General features: G+C 45.2%; 1 long non-coding RNA gene across 4 annotated transcripts; it reads left to right on the forward strand.

Moving 5' to 3' along the window:
- Positions 1-882: 882 nt before the first annotated feature.
- On the forward strand, positions 883-5,877 carry LOC103691468 (uncharacterized). 4 transcript variants are annotated; one of them, XR_010064118.1, is made up of 4 exons: positions 883-1,941; positions 4,499-4,600; positions 4,749-5,062; positions 5,684-5,877. It is a non-coding gene; the product is annotated as an uncharacterized LOC103691468 (long non-coding RNA). The 4 variants fall into 4 exon arrangements; XR_010064119.1 differs by lacking the exon at positions 883-1,941 and adding an exon at positions 1,957-3,456; XR_005500689.2 differs by lacking the exon at positions 883-1,941 and having other exon boundaries at positions 3,491-4,600; positions 4,749-4,787; positions 4,955-5,062.
- Positions 5,878-10,250: the final 4,373 nt, after the last annotated feature.

The raw sequence follows: 10,250 nt of genomic DNA on the forward strand, positions 1-10,250 counted from the left end.
ATTAGTAGCACAATTTCCTGCTCGGTGCCTGCCTTCCGCCTGGAAGCAAGATACCAGTGGCTCAGTTTACAGAGGCAGACACTGATGAAACCCCACATCCCTGCCGTGCTACACAAAACATACCCTGTCTTGGAGTGGAAAAAAATCCAGTGCTGCTTTAGCATGAATTTGTTCATGGAAACTCAGGTCTGATGCATCCATTGAAATCTGTGGTCATCAGTGCACTCAGTGCCCTTTCTACTTCTATGGCTCAATGAGACTCCAGAGATCAAGTGTGGTGACACTGCCTGTCTTGTTTTACACATGGGAGCAGTTTTCTCTCATGGGTCATTTGTGATTCCACCTGAATTGCAATATTTAAGACTATTTCCAGGGGACTGAGGAGATGGCTCAGCATTTAGAAGCTCTGGCTGCTCTTCTAGAGGTCCTGAGTTCAATTCCCAGAAATCACATGGTGGCTCACAACCATCTGTAATGGGATTAGATTCCCTCTTCTGGTGTACATGACAACAGATCAATCTCTCTCTCTCTCTCTCTCTCTCTCTCTCTCTCTCTCTCTCTCTCTCTCTCTCTGTGTGTGTGTGTGTCTGTCTGTCTCTCTCTCTCCCCTCAGTCTCTCTCTCTCTCTCTCTCTCTCTCTCTCTCTCTCTGTGTGTGTGTGTGTGTGTCTGTCTGTCTGTCTCTCTCCCCTCAGTCTCTCTCTTTCTCTCTCTTTCTCTCTCTTTGTCTCTCTCTCTAGGTGTGTCTCTCTGTGTCTCTCTCCTTTGTCTGTCCGTCTGTCTGTCTGTCTCTCTCTCTCTCTCTCTCTCTCTCTCACACACACAACACACACACACACACACACACACTAAATAAATAAATCTTTCTTCTGTTTTACAAGTTTAGTACAGCTGTGCCTTCTTAGCACCTCAGTGTGGTAGGGCAAGGCCTTCTGCAGCCTGCTGAGTTTTTCTTTGAAGAGTCCTCAAGCCAGCTTTACTCAAATCCTGGCTTACCAACCTCCTACTCACCCCTATAAAAACGCACAGGGGAAAACCATTTAAGTTGCACCATTGGTAAAAAGCAGAATTGAAATAGGCTCAGAAGAGGAAACAGGGAGCCTGTCAGCAGCTGGGAAAAAGAAACCTAAGGGAGACCAGACCTGAACAGAAGCAGGAACAGCTAGAAAGTTCAGCCACTGCCTTGTAGCCTTTGAAAAAGGCCCAGAGCTGGCTTCAGAGCACCCGGGGTATCCCCCCCCTCAATGCCCACCTGAAGCCTGTCCTGGCTGGATTTGGGTTTCCTGGTATCTGGAGTTTCTCCAAAGCCAGCTCAGACCAGAGCTGTGCTGAAAATACACAGCAAAATTGAAGACACACTGCTCTCCTGGCTGTATTCCACCTGCATGACCCTGGCACCTGAAAACTGCTTCTTACATTCAGCAAAATGCACGTGCTGGGCCCAAGAGGACCTGGTGGCTATTTGCAGAGAGAAATCTGTCCCATCCAGATATTGGTAGCCTGGCCCTGCTGCTCACCTCCCACTGCCCTGTGACCTTGGGAGCCTTGGATCTCCACCTAGGATGAACTCCAATTCCAGATTGAAGCCATCCATAGCAGGGGATACGGAAAGGAGACTGTAAAACCACCAGCAATCTAGGCAGCAAAAACCTTGTATTCCTCTGCCTGAGTGCCCCTCGGGCCAGGTTATGGAGGAAGGTCCCTGCTCACCCAAGCCTGGAGGCTCTACACCCAGCAGGGCACCTGCTGTAGTTCAGAAAAAGGGATTTGGCTTCAGTCTTCAGAATGCATGGAAGCTGCAAAGAAGAGTGAGTTTAAATCACAGCAGAATCAGTCCAGTCTCTGCCAAACCCAGATTATAATTCAGGAGCCTGAACCACAGCAGGAGAAACTAAGTAATTCTCCTGGTGTAGACACTGAACCTCCCACCAGCCCTGCTCCTGTAAGTGTTGGAAGACTCATCCCAGGTGTGGGTTTTAAACTGTAGAAATTTCTTTATCACAGAGTTAAACTTTTGACTGTATCTTTACGTCTTTTCCTCTTTGAGTCAGTCCCATACCTCAGTACAAATTTCACATGAAAATGAGAGTTTCCATTTAAACTTGGTTTTGAAGCTCCTTTACAATAGGAAATATGTTTTGTAGTTATAACTTCTGACATCTTGTATGGTTTTGCCTCCTTCTACTGTTCAAAATTTAGCAAACATTGGATCGTGGTTAAACTAGTTCTATTTGACTGAAAGAAGGGGAAGTCATGTGTGGAACCATAGAAACATGTTCAGAGTGCATGCGACATTTATGTTCTTAAACACATTTAGATTCAGAATCCATTAAGGATTTGAGAAGCAGAATGTGAGGTTCTTAGAAAATTAGGGCCATGTTTTTTAGGGAATTGAGTCTGAATTTTAAAGAATGTGCTTTTATTTTTATTTATTTTTAAAGTTTTATTCATTTATTATATATAAGTACACTATACTGTCCACAGACACACCAGAAGAGGGCATCAGATCCCATCACAGATGGTTGTGAGCCACCATGTGGTTGCCCAGTTTGAACTCAGGACCTCTGGGAGAGCAGTGGGTGCCCTTAACCACTGAGCCATCTCTCCGGCCCCTGGGTATTTATGTTTTGAGATAGGATATCTCTACTTAGCTCTGGCTGTCCTGGAAGAACCTTTGTAACCAGGGTGCCCTTGCACTAAAGAGATTCTCTTGCTGCCTGGGGCGGTGCTGTGATTAAACATGTGCACCACCAAGCCTGGCTCAGAAAGTTTTTTTTTTTTTTAAATTTTGGTACTTTTGAAAGTACCTTATTTTCCTGCCTTACTTCCCTACTCCATCCCCTTCTATGTACCCCAGTGGCAACAGGCTCTCTTTCCATGTTCGTGGTATATGTTAATTATTTTATTTTGTGTATGTGTGTGTACATATGCATTCATGTGTATATTCCTAACATAGACGGACAACTTGATCAACCTGTACACTGTCCCAAGTAAGGCTGAGCCCTGGTATTGGGTAAGCAGGTTGGGAGCTCTTACCTGGGAAGACTGTTTCTCTTGATCAGATTACTTGATTTTGGTTGTTGTTGGTGGTGGTGGTGGTGGAGGTGGTGGTGGTGGTGGTGGTGGTGGTGGTGGTGGTGGTGGTGGTAGTTGATTGTCTGATAGGTTGGTTTGTGTTTTGTGGTTGGTGTTGGTATTGCTTATGATTTTCAAGACATGGTTTCTGTGTGCAGTCCTGGCTGTCCTGGAATTCACTCTGTAACCCAGGCTGGTCTCAAATCAAGAGATCAGCTTGCCCCTGGCAGTGGTGTGCCCGCCTTTAATCCCTGCACTCCAGAGGCAGACACAGCTGAGTTTTGGGTTCTAGGCCAGCCAGGTCTAGTAAGTGAGTTCTAGGATAGCTAGGGAGACATAAAGTAAGCCTGTATGGAGGTTGGGGGAGACCAATAGAGACCAGGTAAGAGGGGTAAATAGCGGAGGGGGGAAGGAGGGAGTTAGAAAGGGGGGAAAGGAGGGAGGGAGGGAAAGTATGTCTCTGCCTCCTTAGTGCTGGGATTGAAGGCATGCACCACCACAGCCCAGGTATCTGGAGACATCCTGTCTTGCCCCTTTGTTGTTGTCCTTGTTTGGTTGGCTGGGGGTTTGTTTGCTTGTTTTGATTTGGTTTGTCTAAAGCTGAGGCCTCATGGGCTCTCCCACTTCCAGGTCTGCATGACTATTGGTGTCTCCTTGTTCAGTCTCCATGTTGGCGGGGGCTGAGACTGCAGTGGTGTAGCAAAAGGGGAATTTCCATTAGAAGGAACCACTTTAATATAGATGTAGGGGTTTTTCTGTGTTTTGTTTCATTTGGTTTTATTTCATAAATGACTGACTATTTATTCAAAAACTCACTTTTTATTGAACAGATTAGATTTTTGTTTAAAGCTGGGATTTCATTACATGAAGGTTTGACTCTACATTAAAAAGATCAACATTTTATTCAAATGATGAATAGTCTTGTACAAGCTGACAATTTATTTAAGGATCAATTTAAGGATAACTCCAGAAATTAGTGATCGACAACCATGTTAATGAAGCCAACTAAAAGTTTTGAGCCCTTTTTATTGATGGTCAAATAAAGCACAGATGGGCGCCTCTGAAAACTTTAGGAAAACCAAGCTCAGAAGTACAAAGGTTTTAAAGGCAGAACCAAAAATTGACATCAAAATTAGATAATGATCAGGGAAACCTTGAAACATTCATTGGCATGATTTTGTCAATTAGTTTTTACCTATATCTTTGTGGTTGATTTAGGTATTTTAATTATTTTGATGACTACATCTGCACTATGATCAAGGCAGAAGAAATCTCAAATGTGTGGACGTTGGAGGGTGGGGTAGAGGGCTGAGAACTGTCTGGGCAAAGCAAACTGAGTCAGAATACAATGGTGAGACCTTAGATATTTCAGACTCCATTGAATAGATTGACTTTTCATGAACATTGCTGATTGGTTTTTACAGATTCGACATTTATTTCCAGAAGAGACCTTTAACTTGAAAGGCTGATTTTATGACAAATTCCGCCTTTCTGAAAAGGATCAACTTCTCATTTCGATCATGAAGGTAAAGGGAGTGCGGAGGGAATTTATATTCTTGATTCAATATTGTTATACTGGTTCCCTTTGGATTACCAGTTTAACTTCGCACATTAGCACAGTAAAGACCAAAGAACACGAGTTTTCTTCACACCCTGGTTGTCTCCATTTTCTAGGTCAGCATCGATAGTGTCCCAGGAGACAGCATCAACAGGGTAAAGCAAATGCCTTGAGGCAAGATCCTGCATCCGGGAGCAGGGACCAGCTTCTCTTCAGAAAGGAGCTGTGCACCTGAAAAATGGAGCCTGAAAACAGATTTTTCAGGGACATTAATGACCTCACATGGAGAATTTGAATTCTCATGGCAATGTCTTCCACTCAGGCAGAGGTCAAAGAAGCTTTGAGGAAGCAAGGAGGTTGAGAGCAGAGTTGCACCAGGCCGTTCAGAAAGCACATCTTGAAGAGATCTCCTGGCTCTAGAGGAAGTAAGGTAAGTTCAGTGGACAGCCAATGAACCTCATGTGAAATCCTCTCACCGAATTATCACTGGACTGCAAAATCAATGGCCTCCCTCCTTCTCTTTCTAACACAAGAAAGAACTTTGCAGAATGTGACTATTATGCTTCTATCTTATGCTGCCATGCCTTCTGTCTCTGATGGTTGGGTCTGACCCCAGAGATTCAAACTGCCTTAGAGGTTTGAAAGCCTGGGATACATTTCTTGTCTTTTTTTTTTTTTTTTTTTTTTTTTGTCCGGAGCTGGGGACCGAACCCAGGGCCTTGCGCTTGCTAGGCAAGCACTCTACCACTGAGCTAAATCCCCAACCCCTTCTTGTCTTTCTTAAGTGTTCATGCAGTGAGAACAACTGGCCTCTTCTTCCTGCTGCTGTGCCTGCCCTGCTGTGGTGGAGTGCATCCCCCTGTAACTCTCTCATCCAATAGAAGCCTTTCTTGCCTTCAGGGACAAAACAACCCAAAAACCAAAACCAAAAACCAAAACAAAAAAAAAAAAAACCCAACAAAACAAAACAAAACAAAACAAAACCCCATCTTCTTTAGACCTTAAAAACAGAATGACCAATAGTGCTTGACATTGACTCTGTTTCTTCTAGGCATGGAACCAGAGATAACCTGGGAACTTGGGAACTTGCTGGTGTTTCAGTCCTCAGAGAGCTGAAGGAAATATCTGGGTACCCAGATGTGGTGGTGGACCCACTGGACTTCCCAATGCATGCACCCTGATTGCAATTGATAGCATATCAACATGGAATCTCCGTAATTTTTAATAAATATATTGGCTCATTTATTCACTCATCCATACATTTTCATTCATTCATTCATTCTATGGTGGTTTAAAGGAAGGAGGTCCTCACAGGCTCATATTTGAATGTTTGGTTCCTAATTGGTTGAATTCTTTTGCAAAGATGACGAGGTATGATTCTTTTGGAAAGATGTGAAGATGTGACTCTAGGTGTTCTCTCTCTGTCTGTCTCTGTCTCTATCTCGGTCGGTCTGTCTGTCTGTCTGTCTGTCTGTCTGTCTGTCTGTCTCTCTCTCTCTCTCTGTCTCTCTCTCTCCCTCTCTCTCTCTCTCTCTCTCTCTCTCTCTCTCTCTCTCTGTCTCTCCCCCCCCCTGTCTTCCCCTCCCCTTCTGGTGGTGCTGCCATCTGGTGGTGGAACAAGATGTGTGCAATCTCAGCCATTCCTTCTCTCTGCTGTCTTGGACTCTAACCCTTTGGAATCCTTAATCCAAACTAACCCCTTCTTTCATAAGTTACTTTGACTTTGATTATGTTGTTAAATCAGAGCCATGAAATAGTAACAGATTCACGACTTATGTTACAGATGATGTGGGCTTGCAGGTCATTAATTTCACACAGCTATTTGTTCTCTTTTTGGCTATTTCTCTTCCTACCTCTCAAGCAACCTTGAGTTTGCTAGCCAACTTTTCTCCACACATTTCACCCAGCTCCTCTCATGTGACAAGAGGAAAACTTGATTTTATGGATCTAGCAAGCCTAGGGCCCAGTAATGAGAGACATTGAATATCTGTCATCTGGAGACTTGGTCATCCATTGGGGGTGGCTGTCTCGGGGCACAAGCATCTCTCTGTAGACCTCACAACTTCATTCCTCTTGAAGAACAATAATTGCTACACATCTGATCCCCACTCCCTCTTCATTCAGTCTTTCACCAGAGCAAAGGATTTTTTCACTGGTTATCTCACTTAGTGTTTAGAAACAGGGCTGCAAGTGGGATCGCTGGTTAAGTATCTCTGGGGTGTCTTGATCCTCTGGTCCCCAAGGATATTGGACATTCAAATGGTATTCAGCCATACATGGAGGCTTCACCCCAGAGAAGTAAAGTAAACCTCCAACCAACAAAAGCACAAAACAAAACCAGGGAAATGCATTAGCAAGCCAGCACTGACCACCCCATTAATATTCTTGGAAGAGCAAATAGGCAGTTCCTGAATGAATCATTTTGGTTTCTGGCTAAGGACTCCCTCATTGGCTTCTGCTTAGGCTGTGCCCTCTCACCTGAGTGGAGGAGCTGGCGTGGGGGAAGGGGGTAACAAGTCTTTCCCTGGATCCAGGTGCTTGGCTAAACCACAGAGTGTGCCAATGAGCAGCCTCCAAGCTGACCTACTCCCTGCGGGGCAATAAGGGCATAGCATTGTCCAAAAAGGATCCCTCCCTCCCTCTTTCTCCCCCTCCCTCCCTCCCTCCCTCCCTCCCTCCCTCCCTCCCTCCCTCTTTCCCTCCTTCTTTCCCTCCCTCTCCAACGTTCCTCTCTCCCTCCCCCTCCCCCACACCCCTGTGTGTGTGTGTGTGTGTCTGTGTGTGTGTGTGTCTGTGTGTGTGTGTGTGTCTGTGTGTGTGTGTGTCTGTGTGTGTGGTGTGTAGGCGACCTGGTCAGTGCTCAAAGAAAGAAATGCAGGACTTACTGAGGGGATTCGCTGCAAAAACCTAAAACCTAGTGTTCCAGGGTCAGGGGTCCGATCCTTTAGGAAATATTGCGGGGCTTAAAACGTGCCCGGGCATTTGCCGAGGGCATTCCGCACGAAATCCGCAAAAAATCGGACGAATTGTCAGAGTTTAGAAATGACTGGAAGAGGAGAGAGTGTGCAAAAGCAAACCAAAACCGCGGCGTCCTGGCCGCCTGTCAGTCACACTCTCTCCCCAGACCCAGCCGGTTTTCCATGGGTTAGGCTGACACCAGATCCTGGGCTCTCACCGAATCCCACCTCAGTTTGCCTGGAGGAGCCCGGATTTAAGCACAAAAAGAAAGTGCGGAGGAATAAAATCAGGGACGCTATTTAAAATCATGGTCCGGGTTAAGTCGGTTCCTGCAGGCAGCTGACTAGAACTTGATTCACCAGACAAGTCGCAGCCTCTGGAGAACCTGGATAAGGGGCCCTGATGATCCGGAAGCGCCTTGAGACTTAGTGCTGAGGACAGACTTCCCAAGAGGGAACAAGCCAGCAACCGGAAGCTGGGAGGCTGAGCTGAGAATTGGCCTCTGAATGGTTTTCCTCTTGGCTCTGGCTTTTTCATTGTCCTAAGCTCCCACCAGCCTTGAGGAGCAGGCCTGCAGACTAACCAATGACTTTCCTAGGATGGCAAAGCTTGCCTAAAAACTCCAGCGTGCATAGGAGAAGCCCCCTGGTCAGTCTCCTTTCATAGGAACAAATGCATGCTGTAGCCCCTGCCACATGCTTACTGGGGAAAGAAAGAAGGCCTGAGAGGGCCAACCCAGACCCTGCTGCTTTGGAGCCCTGGACAGTGAGAGGAATAAATAAATGAAGGAAGAGAGAAAGGTGTGGAGGGAGGGAGGGAAGGAGGGAGGCATCAATGGGTCTGAATGACAGGCCTTACTACATTTGCAGAGAATAAAAAGAAGCAGCTATGGAAAACAGTGCTCAGATCCTGGGAGAGTCAGGTATGACATTTCCCCTGGATTTCACGTGTGTGAGACAGTGCCTGGGAAGTCAGTGGCTCTCACTCTGCAGCCCACCCTTTCCCTCCAGTGCCCCCTGTGTTCTCTAAACCGTGCTTAGGATGTGGATACCAGTGCTCAAGCATGGTCAACATCCGGTGTGATTCATCCTGTGTACTTTGTTGGACTATAAGTTGCAGTTTTAACTTTTCAGTATTCCCAAGAATTTTAAGTGATCTTTTATTTCCCCCAAAAGAACGAATCTGTGAACTAAGTCATGTGCCATGGTAGAGAGTGACCATACAGATGTCAGTGTGACTAAAACACTTAAGTATCATTGCCTACAATCTTTGAATTTTCTCTCTGAAATTCCTGTTTCTACAAGTGTTTGTAGGAATTAATGTAATCCCTGAATAGAAATGTTGACCAGAATGTTTCTCTTTGAATTGTAACATTTCTTAAATTCACATCTCCTGGACCTTTCGAAAGAGGTGGACATTCTCAGATAATACAGCTTTGATCCCTGAGAGAATGGTAACTGTCCACAATGTCCTCTACAGAGCAGACCTGGGGAATAGTACTTCAATACTTCATCGACAATACCAATGCCAGACATTCCTGCAGAACTTCTTTTTCTAGTACAAAAACGACAAAAAATAGTTTTGTAGTAAATTTAGTGGAGATTATCTTGAAACTCATGGTTGAGGACTGTCTCTACTCCAAAATTGATTGGTTTCTGCATTTTTTGATATTTTGATAAGCATAAATTTAAACAAGTAGAAGGCTTTTCAGTTTGGATCCCTTGGAATAGATAATACACAAATATGGTCTATTTTTGCTACTGAATCTTTGACCTCTAAAATGTTGTCATAGCTGGGTTTGGAGAAGGCTGTTGGCTTAGATATTGCATGAGTATCTGCAGGTCAAAGGACAGCCACTATAGTGACCAGGACACATTGGTTGGATCCAGGACAGTCAAGCTCTGGAGTCTTCCAGCCTGGTCACTGAGCCATGGGCATGATAACACTGGTCCTGCTATACTGTCCTTGTGGAATCTAGTAGGACTGTGAGGACAGAGAGAAGGTCCCAAGGGAAGTGAGAGCTGGATTCCCTGCCTACCTACCCTCTTTGACCCCTGGGTGAACTTCAAACACATCCTGAAAAGTATTGGTCACAGGTGTCCTATCTTAAATAGGTGCCTTGGACACAAGGAGTCACATGTCTAGGTCTCAGACTGACCTCCGAGATCTCCCAGGAATGCACTCTGGATTTTGGAGGATTATTTAACTTGGAAATGTCCAGTGTACTTACCTTGTTTGTAACTTATCATGATTATGTGTTCTCTAAGACACTGAAGTACATTGAGCTCTTACATGTACATGCTTGTATGATATCCTGTTTAATGACGTTTTAAAGTAAACCAACCACAGTGGAAATCAGGAGACTGGTGATCAGGGTCCTGTCTCACAGCACCAAGTACAGCACCCCTTCCCCTTCCACCTCAGGAGTACAGGAAGGGCTTTCCAGCTCAGCAGGAGGCTTCAGCATTAAGAATTCTTGTGGAAATCCATCCATCAAGAACACAGAGAGAGAAGCAGAGAGGAGGTTTGCCCCACTGGGCAGGACTTTTATGGGGGAGTGGATGTGTGGTTTCAATGTTGTACAGGGCCGGTGTAGCCAATATCTGGCTACCATAACATTTATCAGGTTTTGTACATATTTGAGATTGTTTAGCAAGAAC

Source organism: Rattus norvegicus, chromosome 2 (genome assembly GCF_036323735.1).
Source record: "Rattus norvegicus strain BN/NHsdMcwi chromosome 2, GRCr8, whole genome shotgun sequence".
Taxonomy (NCBI): domain Eukaryota; kingdom Metazoa; phylum Chordata; class Mammalia; order Rodentia; family Muridae; genus Rattus; species Rattus norvegicus.